The 11,703-nt window shown below is 27.6% G+C and overlaps 1 long non-coding RNA gene across 2 annotated transcripts in view; it reads left to right on the forward strand.

Annotated features, from left to right (window-relative positions):
- The window catches only part of LOC136088920 (uncharacterized), a 29,851-nt gene that overhangs the window by 567 nt on the left and 17,581 nt on the right, over positions 1 to 11,703 (forward strand). The window lies entirely within an intron of this gene.

An 11,703-nucleotide genomic window follows, 5' to 3' on the forward strand; every position in this document is an offset into this window, starting at 1 on the left:
AGCTATCATCGTTATTTGAAATAAGTTGTTTATTGTCACTTTATTTTAATTTTTCAAAAAAGCAAAAATATATAAATATTAAAAGGTGGAAACATGGGCATTAAAAAAAAAATTTGTTTAATGCCCATGTTTCCACCTTTTAATATTTATAGATTTCCATAAGCTCTTTTATAATTAAAGTATATGGAGGAGTTGTAGCAATTTTTTACGACTGAATACCCTTTTTGGTATTTCTCCGTGTTTCAGATCAGGACAAGTGTTGTATTTAGGCAGTAGTATTCCTTTTTAACCGTTGTTATAACAACAAGATCATTATTTTTATTGCAATACTACTACCACTAAAAAGGTTGAAACAGGTTGTACTGAATCACACATTAGAGAGTGACTTGACAAAGTTTTTGAGGTTATAGAAAGAAAAATAATTAAACAAGTTTACTATATAGCCACCAAAAAAACAAGAGTTTAGGGTTTAATAGCAACTCCATACATGATTTTATATGTATATATATAGGGGAACAAACTAGTTTTGAGGGATTTACAAAAAATGTCTTGAAGTTAGCTCAAACATCAAAAGATGTTGCATCATCAACTAATTACATGTACATGTAATAAGTTAATTCAATTTTTTTCATTGTTCTGTAAACCCCTTGAACTCTGACAAGCCTTTATGAACAGTAAAACAAGTTGAGCATGGAACAACCAGGAACATTCAGTCTTGATATCTTGGTTGATAAAATTTTTTGCTGTAAATTGACTAATAATATAGGGTAAATGTTGTAAAGTTTAACATTTGATGAATTTCATTTATTGACCTTTTTATATACAGCTGATCAGTTTTCAATTCATTATAAAAGGTTGTGCTTTAGGTCCTTATCATGTTGTTTAACTAATCCTAAATTAGCGTTATCTGGTTATTATCTGGTTGTAAAAAAATTTTTCAATTATTCCATGTCATTTTTTTCCATAATGTCATTTCAATTAAAATGTAACATGAAAATTTGTTCAAAATGGGCAAGTGTGGAACCATAGATATAAATTTTTATAAAAAAGTGATAAAAAGTAATTACTGCAAATTTTTATTTTAAACTCAAAATTTGATTGAAAAGAGTTTTTCTTAAAGGTGTTTCACTTTTTTATTGTTTTGAGAAAGAAAAAAATTATAATTAACAGGCTAAGTATTTTTTGAAAGTTTTGTAATCGAAAATAAAGATGATGAGCAATTTTTTACAACCAGTGTATTAATTAATGCTGGATTAATTTTTGGCATACTTTTTATTTTTTTAGTTCAAATTCACAAAAATTAATTCATTTATTTTCGCGTCCATGACCTAACTTGCAACAAAAAATCTCCACAAATTTTTGTCCATGATCCAAATCTTAAATATAAATCCCATTGAATTTTTTAAAGTAAGTAGTTTGCTTATTTAAATCTTCATAAGGAAGAGAGCGAGGGATTTTTTTGATACAATATTTAATAGATGTTTTTATTGTTCTTTTCCATTGTGTTATCACTGTCAATGAAAGGACCAATATTTATTTCCTAGTGTTGCACTATGCGTTGCTCTAATACAAAATGAGGAAGTAGCCTTATAAATATAAAAGCATTTAACATATTAAACTTTTTTTTTTACAAGACATCGAACTTTTGTTTATATTTCTATATGTATAGAAAAATATTTGGTTTTTGTAAAAAATTAGTTTATTGTATTCTTTTTCGGTTCATCTAAACTAATTCCTGACCGGAATTAGTCCGGATAATTTTATTCTAAAAACAGTAAGCACTGATATTTTATAGAATTTTACAAACTATATCATAAACAAGATTTAATACTAAACAATATCATTGAATATAAACTTGATTAAAATTATAAATAAATGTGCTATCATCTGATTCTTCCCTCTATGATTTCTTACAAAGTTCTTCAAAGTTCTATTTTAACAAACTTCCTAGTTGATTACTAGTTAAAATTTATTAAATTATTTCCTAAATTTTTTTTAAAAACAAAAAGCAACAAAACTTTTAAATGTTATTATAAACAATATTATTATAGTCATTATAATCATGACTTCTTTATCAAAAAAAATAAAAGTAAAATAAAATAACAATTACTATTTACAATAGCATAAAAACTATTAACAATAGCATAACATTCAAAAAAATGCTCAGCACTCTTTTTATTTTAAGCAGTTATCAGAAGAACTGTCATTTTGCTTTTTTAAACTGTTTTGCCTATATTTATCCATTTTGTTATTTTTTTGAAATAGAGGTATATTAGATGTCATTAACAAATAATCAGCTGTATCCCTAGTGTTTTATACCAAGAAAGTTAGGCGTGCATGGCCAATTCGTGCAGTATTGTTTTCCTTGTTTCTAGCTTCAATAGCACTCTCAGACAAAAAACCTATTGGAGGATACTTAAAATACCTAATAAAAGAAGCACCATGAATTATCATTCTATGCACAGAATGTAACTAAGGGGTGTGTTTTTTTAAAATGTATAATTAGTAATAAGTGCAAATAGATATTCAGATTTCTGATTAAAAACCTAAATTTTTCATCTTGTAGTCGTGCTGTTTAAAAGATTGTTTGTATTTGGCATGTTTTTTTTGTTTGCCCTCGGTTATTATTTAAAAAGTTTTGATTTATTTATTATGTATATATGTATATATCAGGCTTGGACAGAAACGGCGTGGATTGCACACTTTAACTGACCATGCTTATAATTTTTTTTCTTTAAAATTTGACCACAATGATTTTGATGTTTTAACAATTTAAATGCTATTTAAAAAATTGCTACTTTATGAATAACTTTTAATTGTTGATCTTTTCTAAAGTTTTTATTTTACGCGAAGGCTTAAAATAAAATAAAAAATTATTTATAGTGAATGTTTAAGATAAACGCATTTTGTGTAAATTAGTAAATAATATTATATTTAAATTTTTTTATGTAGGTTATATTAATAATGTTATATTCAAATTTTTTTTTATGTTTTTGCTATGTATTTTTTATGATAAATTTAAACGTTTGAAACTATTTTTGCATGTCTTTCAAAAAATCTTTTGAAAGATAATTCTTTAAGTTATGGTACATTCCGTGTCAAATCAACCCCAAAAAAACATTTTTGGCACCAGGCCATCTCAGATTTTGATGATTTTCGTAATACAAACTCATATTAATGAAAGAAAACTTCACTCCAAATTTTAATGTCTGATTCTTTACCGTTTCAGAGATATCAATAATCAGTCCCAATCTCTTTTTTAATTATTTTATTCAGTGCCATTTATTTTATAAGCTAATTACATAACTCAGTTAGCTTTGACTTATCAAATACTTGCTCAATAGTGGTGAAAATTCGTACCTAACTATTTATTAGGAAGAGGAACTCGAAAATGATACCTAAAACACTAAGAAATTAAAGTTTCTCTATAAAAATTAAATTTCAAAAGAGTGTTACACTTTTTATAACTTTTTTGATGCCCTGTACAAAAAGAAGTATATCTTGAGATACCTAAAAGATATGATTCTGAAAGCTGTAAGAAGTCAGACACTAAAATTTGGAGTGAAGTTTTTTTCATTAATTTTAGTTTCTATACCAAAAATCATCAAAATCTGATATAGCAAGGTGTCTAGCATAAATTGAATTGAACTGGAATGACCCTTACTTAAATTACGAATAAGTTAAACTAAATCTTCTGCTGCAATGGTATGATTTAATTGCTTAATTTTTTTTTGTTTCTTTTTTTTAAAAAGAATTTTTTTAAACTTTTTTTATAACTTGACTAATTAATCAGAGCATGAAATGATTGAAAAATACTAGCTTAAAAAGACTCAGACATTTTTAAAACAATTTTTTTTTTTGCAACTTTTTGAAAAAAATAAGTGTTTATACAATTTAAAAATAATATATGTAACACTTTTTAATAATTTAAATAAAATTTGTTTATTCATTAAAGAATCATTAGAAGTAATTTGTAAAATGTTTCAAAAGATAGGTTTTAAATTAATTTATTTCAAGTGCAATTCAAAATTTAACAAAAAGTAATTTCACTTCGATTTTGAGTTTTATTTTAGTGCTTATATTAGGGTGCATCCAACGCCCCATACATTCAAAAATTGATCTGTCCCTATTCTTAAAACTTTCTATTGGTTCTCACAAGACACCCTGTTAAATTTTTTCAAAATTGAATGAGATTTGTCAAGTCTGAAACTTGCAACAAGACCCTAAACAGAAGGAATAAAAGTTTTTCAAAAGTATGTCATGTTGGGTCTCAAAAGAAGCAAAAATTTATAAAAATTTCAAAAATAACAAAATTTTACACAAGAATTATTATTCTAAGTTTTATTGCATAAAAATTATTATTTTTTAACAAAAAATTAAAAAAAACTTTTCAAGGTATTTTTAACAAAAAAATGATAACTATTTTTGAAATTTTTATAAAGTTTCGCTTCTTTTGAGACCCAACATGACATACTTTTGAAAAACTTTTTTTCCTTCTGTTTAGGGTCTTCTTGCAAGTTTCAGACTTGAGGTGGCCCCCCTAAATCTCATTCAATTTTGAAAAAATTTAACAGGGTGTCTTGTGAGAACCAATAGAAAGTTTTAAGAATAGGGACAGATCAATTTTTGAATGTATGGGGCGTTGGATGCACCCTAGCTTATATATTTTCTTTTTAATAAGGAATTGTTTTCTTTTTTTATTATTTTTTTCTTTTTAGTTTAAATTTAGCAAGCGTTTCTTTTTTCAGCGCATTTCTAAAATGTTTAAAAATCATCTAAACAGTCATGGTCAGGTTGTCAAAAAATAAAATCATTTGCATGGTCAGCAAAAGCGCTTGATCGCACACCATTCCTGTCCAAACCTGATATATATATATATATATATATATATATATATATATATATATATATATATATATATATATATATATATATATATATATATATATATATATATATATTTATATATATATATATATACAACTCGTAGATGTTGTACGAAAGTTTTTTTCATATTTTGTTGACAAAAAGTAAAAATTAAAATGCAAGACCGGATTTTTTTTATTTTATGAATTGATAGACTGCCCGCCCCAACCAAACCCTCAGTCGTTGTAGCAACACTCCCTTGCGGGTCAGGCTAAAAGATAGTAGATGTGGCAGCACTCCCATGTGGGTCAGGCTATTTGTCAGTCGATGTAGCAGCACTCCCTTGCGGGTCAGGCTATTTGTCAGTCAATGTAGCAGCACTCCCTTGCGAGTCAGGCTATAAGATAGTCGATGTAGCAACACTCCGCGCATGATTTACAGTAAAAAAAAATAAAAGTAAAAACATTTTATTAAAAACATTAAAAATAAAAACATTTTAATAAAAAAAATAAAAATAAAAACATTGTTTATATTGTTAAAAACATTCAGAATGTTTTTAAAATATTCTGGTCAATTAAATTTGCGTTTTTGTGGTTTTTTTTAAAAACGATTTATTTGTAATTAAATTAATGGTTTTTACTTTCGTCCAACACGCAAATGTTGGGTGAAAGTCAAAAGTAGTTAAAAGTGACGTATGTGTTGGCGGAAGAATCACTTTTTTCCTTCCGCTCTTCCCAAAGACAACAAACTATAGATCTATATATATATATATATATATATATATATATATATATATATATATATATATATATATATATATATATATATATATATATATATATATATATATATAAGTTTAATATTCATAGATTATTTAACAATAATAATAACAACTTATTATATAAAACTACATTTCTTCATTCAGCAGTTAATGAATGGCAAATGGCTTCATTCAACAGTTAATGAATGGCAAATGCTCCAAAAGCGCTTATTCGTCTAGTTTTTTTCCTCTAACATCAGCTCTTTGGAATTCGCTTCCTTCATCTTGCTTTCCTGATTCATATAATTTGCAATCCTTTAAGTCGTCCATCAATCGTTATCTTGCTCTACAATCTTCATCTTTTTCTTTCAGTAACTTCCAAATTTAATTAGTGGCTGCTTGCAGCCTTGTTGGAAGTGAAGATGTTTTAAAAAAAAAAAAATTCACTCACTGAATCCTCTTCTTTATTCCTTCTTGGATTATCATTTACTTCTGACTTTTCATGGAAACCATATATACAATCGATTGCTAAATTAGCATCTGCTAAGGTTGCTTCTCTTTATCGTGCTTGCAATTTTTTCTCTCCTGATTCCATTCTCTACCTCTACAAATCTCTTATTCGTCCCTGTATGGAATACTGTTGTCATGTTTAGGCTGGTTCTTCTAATGATGCTCTTTTTCTTCTAGACAAGGTCCAAAAACACATTGTAAATGTAGTTGGACCCGGTCTATCTGCTAAGCTTGAGCATCTTTTCCATCGTCGTAAAGTTGCATCTCTTTCTCTTTTCTGCAAGTACTACTGTGGTTGCTGCTCAAAGGAGCTATTATCTCTAGTTCCATCAACTAAAACTCATTCTCACTTGACTCGTCATTCATCAAAGTCTCATTCTTTTACTGTATCTGCCCCTGCATGCTCCAAAAACTTTTATTAGTCTTGTTTTTTTCTCAGCACTTCAACCCTGTGGAACTCTCTCCAATCTTCATGTTTTCCTGACTCATACAGCCTTTAACTTTTTAAGTCTTCTCTCAACCATTTCCTTGCTCTATAACTCTAATCTTTTTCTCTAGTAACTCCCAACTTACTAGTGGTTGCTTACAGCTTTGTTGAGAGTGAATCAGTATGTATGTATGTATATATATATATATATATATATATATATATATATATATATATATATATATATATATATATATATATATATATATATATATATATATACATGTGCTCTCCTGTTGAGATTGAATATTGTCACCCTTGAGTTTTCCATTGTTAAATGACCAACTGACATTCTGTATTCTACATCAGCCACTTAAAAAAAATTATAATACTTTATATGTTATAAATTTATGGACACTACTATTTATTAAATACTGGCATATATTTATATATTTTCTTTAACTTATTCACTTCCAACAAGGTTACAAGCACAGCTATCTGAAACACAGACCTATTAATCGTGCAAACTGTAAAAATAACTGGAGGCCAATTAACTCAGAAAAATTTGCAAAAGTTAATATAGTTGCTTAAAATTAGAAAAAGAAAAAATATTTCTTGAGACTTATGCCTTTAGAGTGTTGTGTTGCGAGTTGCTCTATTAATTGTTTAACAGATAAAATAGTGCTGTTTACAGATTACCAAAAGATCCAGAAGAACGTAAGGAAGTGGCTATCAGCTATTCCAAGAAGCAATATTCCTGATAGCAAATAAACTGTTGTATGTTCTGAACATTATGTATGTTCTGGCCTATAAATTAAAAAAAAAATTAATGTTTATGGTAAGGAAAGACCATCATCTCTGCCTTCTATTTTTGATTGTGTTAAGTCCAGCCTTGTACCAACTGCTCCTCCAAAATCAAGAGTTACAACTTCATCAACTGGTGTAAGAAATGTACAAGCTGATCAACTTGAGACGTTCAAAGCCATGGACTCTTTGAATTTTGATGACTTAGTTATTAATTACCAAAAAAAAAAAAAAAAAATACTAAAAGATTTATTAAAGTGTATAGTTGTCTACAAATGTGCTGAAAAGATTTGTTTTCAATCTACTGAATTTTACTGTGGTTTACCAAAGTAAGATAAGCTTTCTTTAAATTGTTATGTATATATATATAAAAAAAAAATTAATTGTTACAGATTTTTGTTATCTGAATATTTATAGGTTCATACTAAATCTTTCTTCTAATTTAAAATCAGACGTATCATTGTGGATGCTTATGTTATGTAACAAGTTTGTCTAAAAATCATGTTACTATTTTCTACAAATGGTCAAATTTGCTTGAAGCTATAAGATATTTGACTAATATTGAGTTATTGATAAAAAAACAAGTTATAGAAAGTTTATCTTCTATGAAAATTTTAAGTGTTGGTAATACAATATATTCTTCAAACACTATTGTTTGAGCTTTTGAATATTTTTATGTTTCAAGAGCACTTTGTAAGCTAATTCGAAATGATTATCAGCTTCCCAGTGTTTCTACTCTACAAAAATTAACATCTAAAGCTTCAAAATTAAACAATGATGAATTTATTTTGCATGTTTTTTGCAAACTTACTAACTGACAACGGCAGTGCATTTTAATAGTTGATGAAGTATATGTTAAAGCTTCATTAACTTATCACAGTGGAGAACTTTTTGGGAAATCTGTTAATCAACGGGACAAATTAGGAAAAACAATATTAGCTGTTATGATTAAATGTCTTTTTGGTGGACCAACTTTTATAATATGCATGATTCCAGTATGTTGTTTTGATTCAGATTTTCAGTATGAAGTAGTTGATTCTATACTTGGATCAATTTCAAATGCAAATGGAAGCTGTGTTGCAATTATATGTGACAATAGTAAAGTCAATGTAAAGTTTTTCTCTCTCTTTGAAACTTTTAAAGAGAAACCATGGCTGACAAAAAATATCATTTTTTTACTTTACGATTATGTTCATATATGAAAAAACATAAGAAATAATTGGATTACTGAAAAAACTCAAGAAATTCAGTTTAAGTACAATGATGATAATTTAATTGCAAGGTGGGATGACCTTAAGAACCTTTACAACTTAAAAAGTAAGACACTTGTGACTCTTTCACATTTAAATACAGATTCAAAACCTGTTTAGTGACAAAATGTTTCTTTGTGTTTGAGAGTTTTTTGTGATAAAACACTTTCTGCTTTATCAACACATCCTAAAATAGACCAAACCAATATTAAAGGAACTGTTATATTTCTAAAAAAGTTTATAGATGCATGGACAAGTATTAATGTTCACAAACTGGGTGATAATAAAAGGTTAAGAGACCCATTGCGCTCTGTCATTGAATCACCAGATGATCTTCGTCTGTAGCAGATATTTTCATTATTACAAATCTGTGAAGATATGGATTGTCATAATGGAAAAAAAAAGAATTAAAACACTGACTGTTAAAACATCTAAAGCAATAGTCCATACCCTAAAAGGAATAGTTGAGTTAACAAAATATTTGTTAAGTACATCTCACGAATTTGTAAAACTTGGTGACTTTACATCTGACCCTATTGAAAAAAACATTTAGTAAGTTTTGTCAAGGTGCTGGTGGTGCTTACTTTATTTCGGTTCAACAAGTTTTAGAAAAAACTAAAATTGAGCGCTCAAAACTACTTTTACAATATGATTCAGACTTTCATGAGTTTCATGTTGGTCATACTTGCATAAACTGTCAGAGGCAACTAACGCAAAAGGAAAGTGAAATATTTGATTCCTTGAAAATATTAGAGTCTAGTTTAACTGATGCTGTTAAAATGGCTTTAGTATATATTGCCGGTTACCTTCAATTTAAGATCAGTTATGAAGATCTTGACACTGATGCATATTCACATTGTAATGGTGCTTATCTCAAAGACTTAGAGGTGATTTGACAAAGCCAACTGACATTTTAAGTCAATTTACTTTCCTTTGTTGTGTACTTTTTATTGCACTGCATCTGACTTAGCCAGTTTGTTTGCATTCCTTATCTTAGTACTTAGAATCAATCAAAAATTTATATTTTTTGGATTATTTTAAGAATAATATGTGTATGAAAAGTTTTAAAATTGTGTCAAATATTTTTTTAGATAATTATTCAAAGCTGAACACTCACACTCTTACAAGTTGCCAGCTCAAAAAATTTTAAAACTGAGTGATTGAATTAAAACTTTTGTTATTTTTGTTATTTAAAATTTATATTTTAAATAATATTTTGTTATTTTTGTTATTTAAAATTTATATTTTAAATATCTTTTGAATAAATTATGTTTCATTGAAATTTTGTAATATTTTTTTCACTTCAATAAATATAAAATAAGTATGCCTTTAGTTAGCAAATTAGAAAATATTTTTTAAATCAAAATTAAGTCTAAATTAAATTTTCACTAATTGGCCTCCAGTTTTCAAGTTTTGTTGCTCGTGTAATAGGCCTGTTTTTTAAATAGCTGTGGTTACAAGCAACCACTATTAAATTATAAGTTACTTGAAAACAAAGGATAGGGTTAAAGAACATAAAAATGTTTACCTAAAAACTTATAAAGTTGTAGGTTGTATAAGTAAGGAAAACATAGAGATGGGTGAGAGTTTTTGAGGTTTTGTTGATGTGCTAGGAAAATAACTAGACAAATAAAAATTTTTATAGCATGACAAGCCAAGCAAGAATGAGTTTTGGTTGATCCAACTAGAGATAATACCTCATTTGAGCAGCAACCATGATTGTATTTGTAGAAAAAAGAAAGAGATGCAACCAAATAAAGATGGGAGAATGACTAAAGCTTAACAAAAAATGCTTGTTCAACAATAATTACAATGTGCTTTTGGACCTTTTCTGAGAGAGAAGGGGTTGTTACTTGTCAATATAGAAATGTCAATAAAATTGTGATTTGAGTTTCTTTGGACTTACACAAGCCACTGCAAGCCCCAAGCTGTTACGTAAGAGATATCAGATTTAAAATCGGCTGCTTTTTCTAAGTAATCAAGAAGTTAAGACTTTTTGTCAAAACAAGAGTGTAAAGTTTAGTTGTCAGCAAATAGAGCCACTTTAGATAAAAAATTGTCAGAAAAATTGTTATTGTAGTTAAGAAACAATACAGAAGCAAGGATAGAACCTTGCGGTATCCTGAAAGTTATTGGAAGTTGAATAGAGTTTTGGAGAATACTTTTGTAAGTCTATGATGAAAATGTTGTCTGAATCACAAGTGAAAGAAGAGTTTAATTGAGAATTGACATTAGCATCAGAAGCCATAGTAATTTTGATGTCTTTCAATCAAATAATCTATTTAACGGAAAGGCAGAAAAAGTATGGCAACGAAAAAAATGATTACAGTTAAATATAAAAACTGCGCAAGGAGGTGAAAAAGGTGGAAGGTTATTTCATATGAAATCACCTAGTTTTTAAAAAGTGTCCCAGAATACCACCTCAGGTTTGCTTCAAATTTTGATCACTCACAGATTTTATGAAAAAAACACAATCCTGAAAATTTCATCTTGATTGGCTAAATCATTTAAAAGTTATGATCGAATCAATATCGACCAAAATTAGAAAAGTTTTAGTATATGGAGCTTACAGTAGATTTTTTTTGATTTTTGACAGACCATAGCTTTCTAAATAAAATAGCTGATTACCTGAAAATTTGTACATTAATAGTTTTTTACTCAAATATTCTATTTTTGCAGGTGTTTACAGCTGATTTCAAACAGTTTTTGAGTTATTGTACCCCAAAGTTGCTAAAAATTGCAATATTGAATAAGTTTTTGGAAACTTCAATATACTACAGTTCAATATCTACAAATAGGCAGTGCAAATATTTTCTTACTTTTGTCAACTTTGGGTAACCATCTGTGATAAAAAGCAAAATTATGTATTAAAAGTTAAACACTTGCAGCAGCCTGTTAAAATATAACTTTTTTCGAAAAATATGATAAATTACATTCACTTTACAGGCATTGAAAATAGCGTAAACAGTTGAAATAAACTATGAAACTTTTTATTGTAGTAGCTCTATATATAGGCAATCACCAAAAAAAAAAAAATTAAAGACCTATACTGTATCATATGATATAACTAAAGTTCTATGACCTAG

Source organism: Hydra vulgaris, chromosome 12 (assembly GCF_038396675.1).
Source record: "Hydra vulgaris chromosome 12, alternate assembly HydraT2T_AEP".
NCBI classification, from domain to species: domain Eukaryota; kingdom Metazoa; phylum Cnidaria; class Hydrozoa; order Anthoathecata; family Hydridae; genus Hydra; species Hydra vulgaris.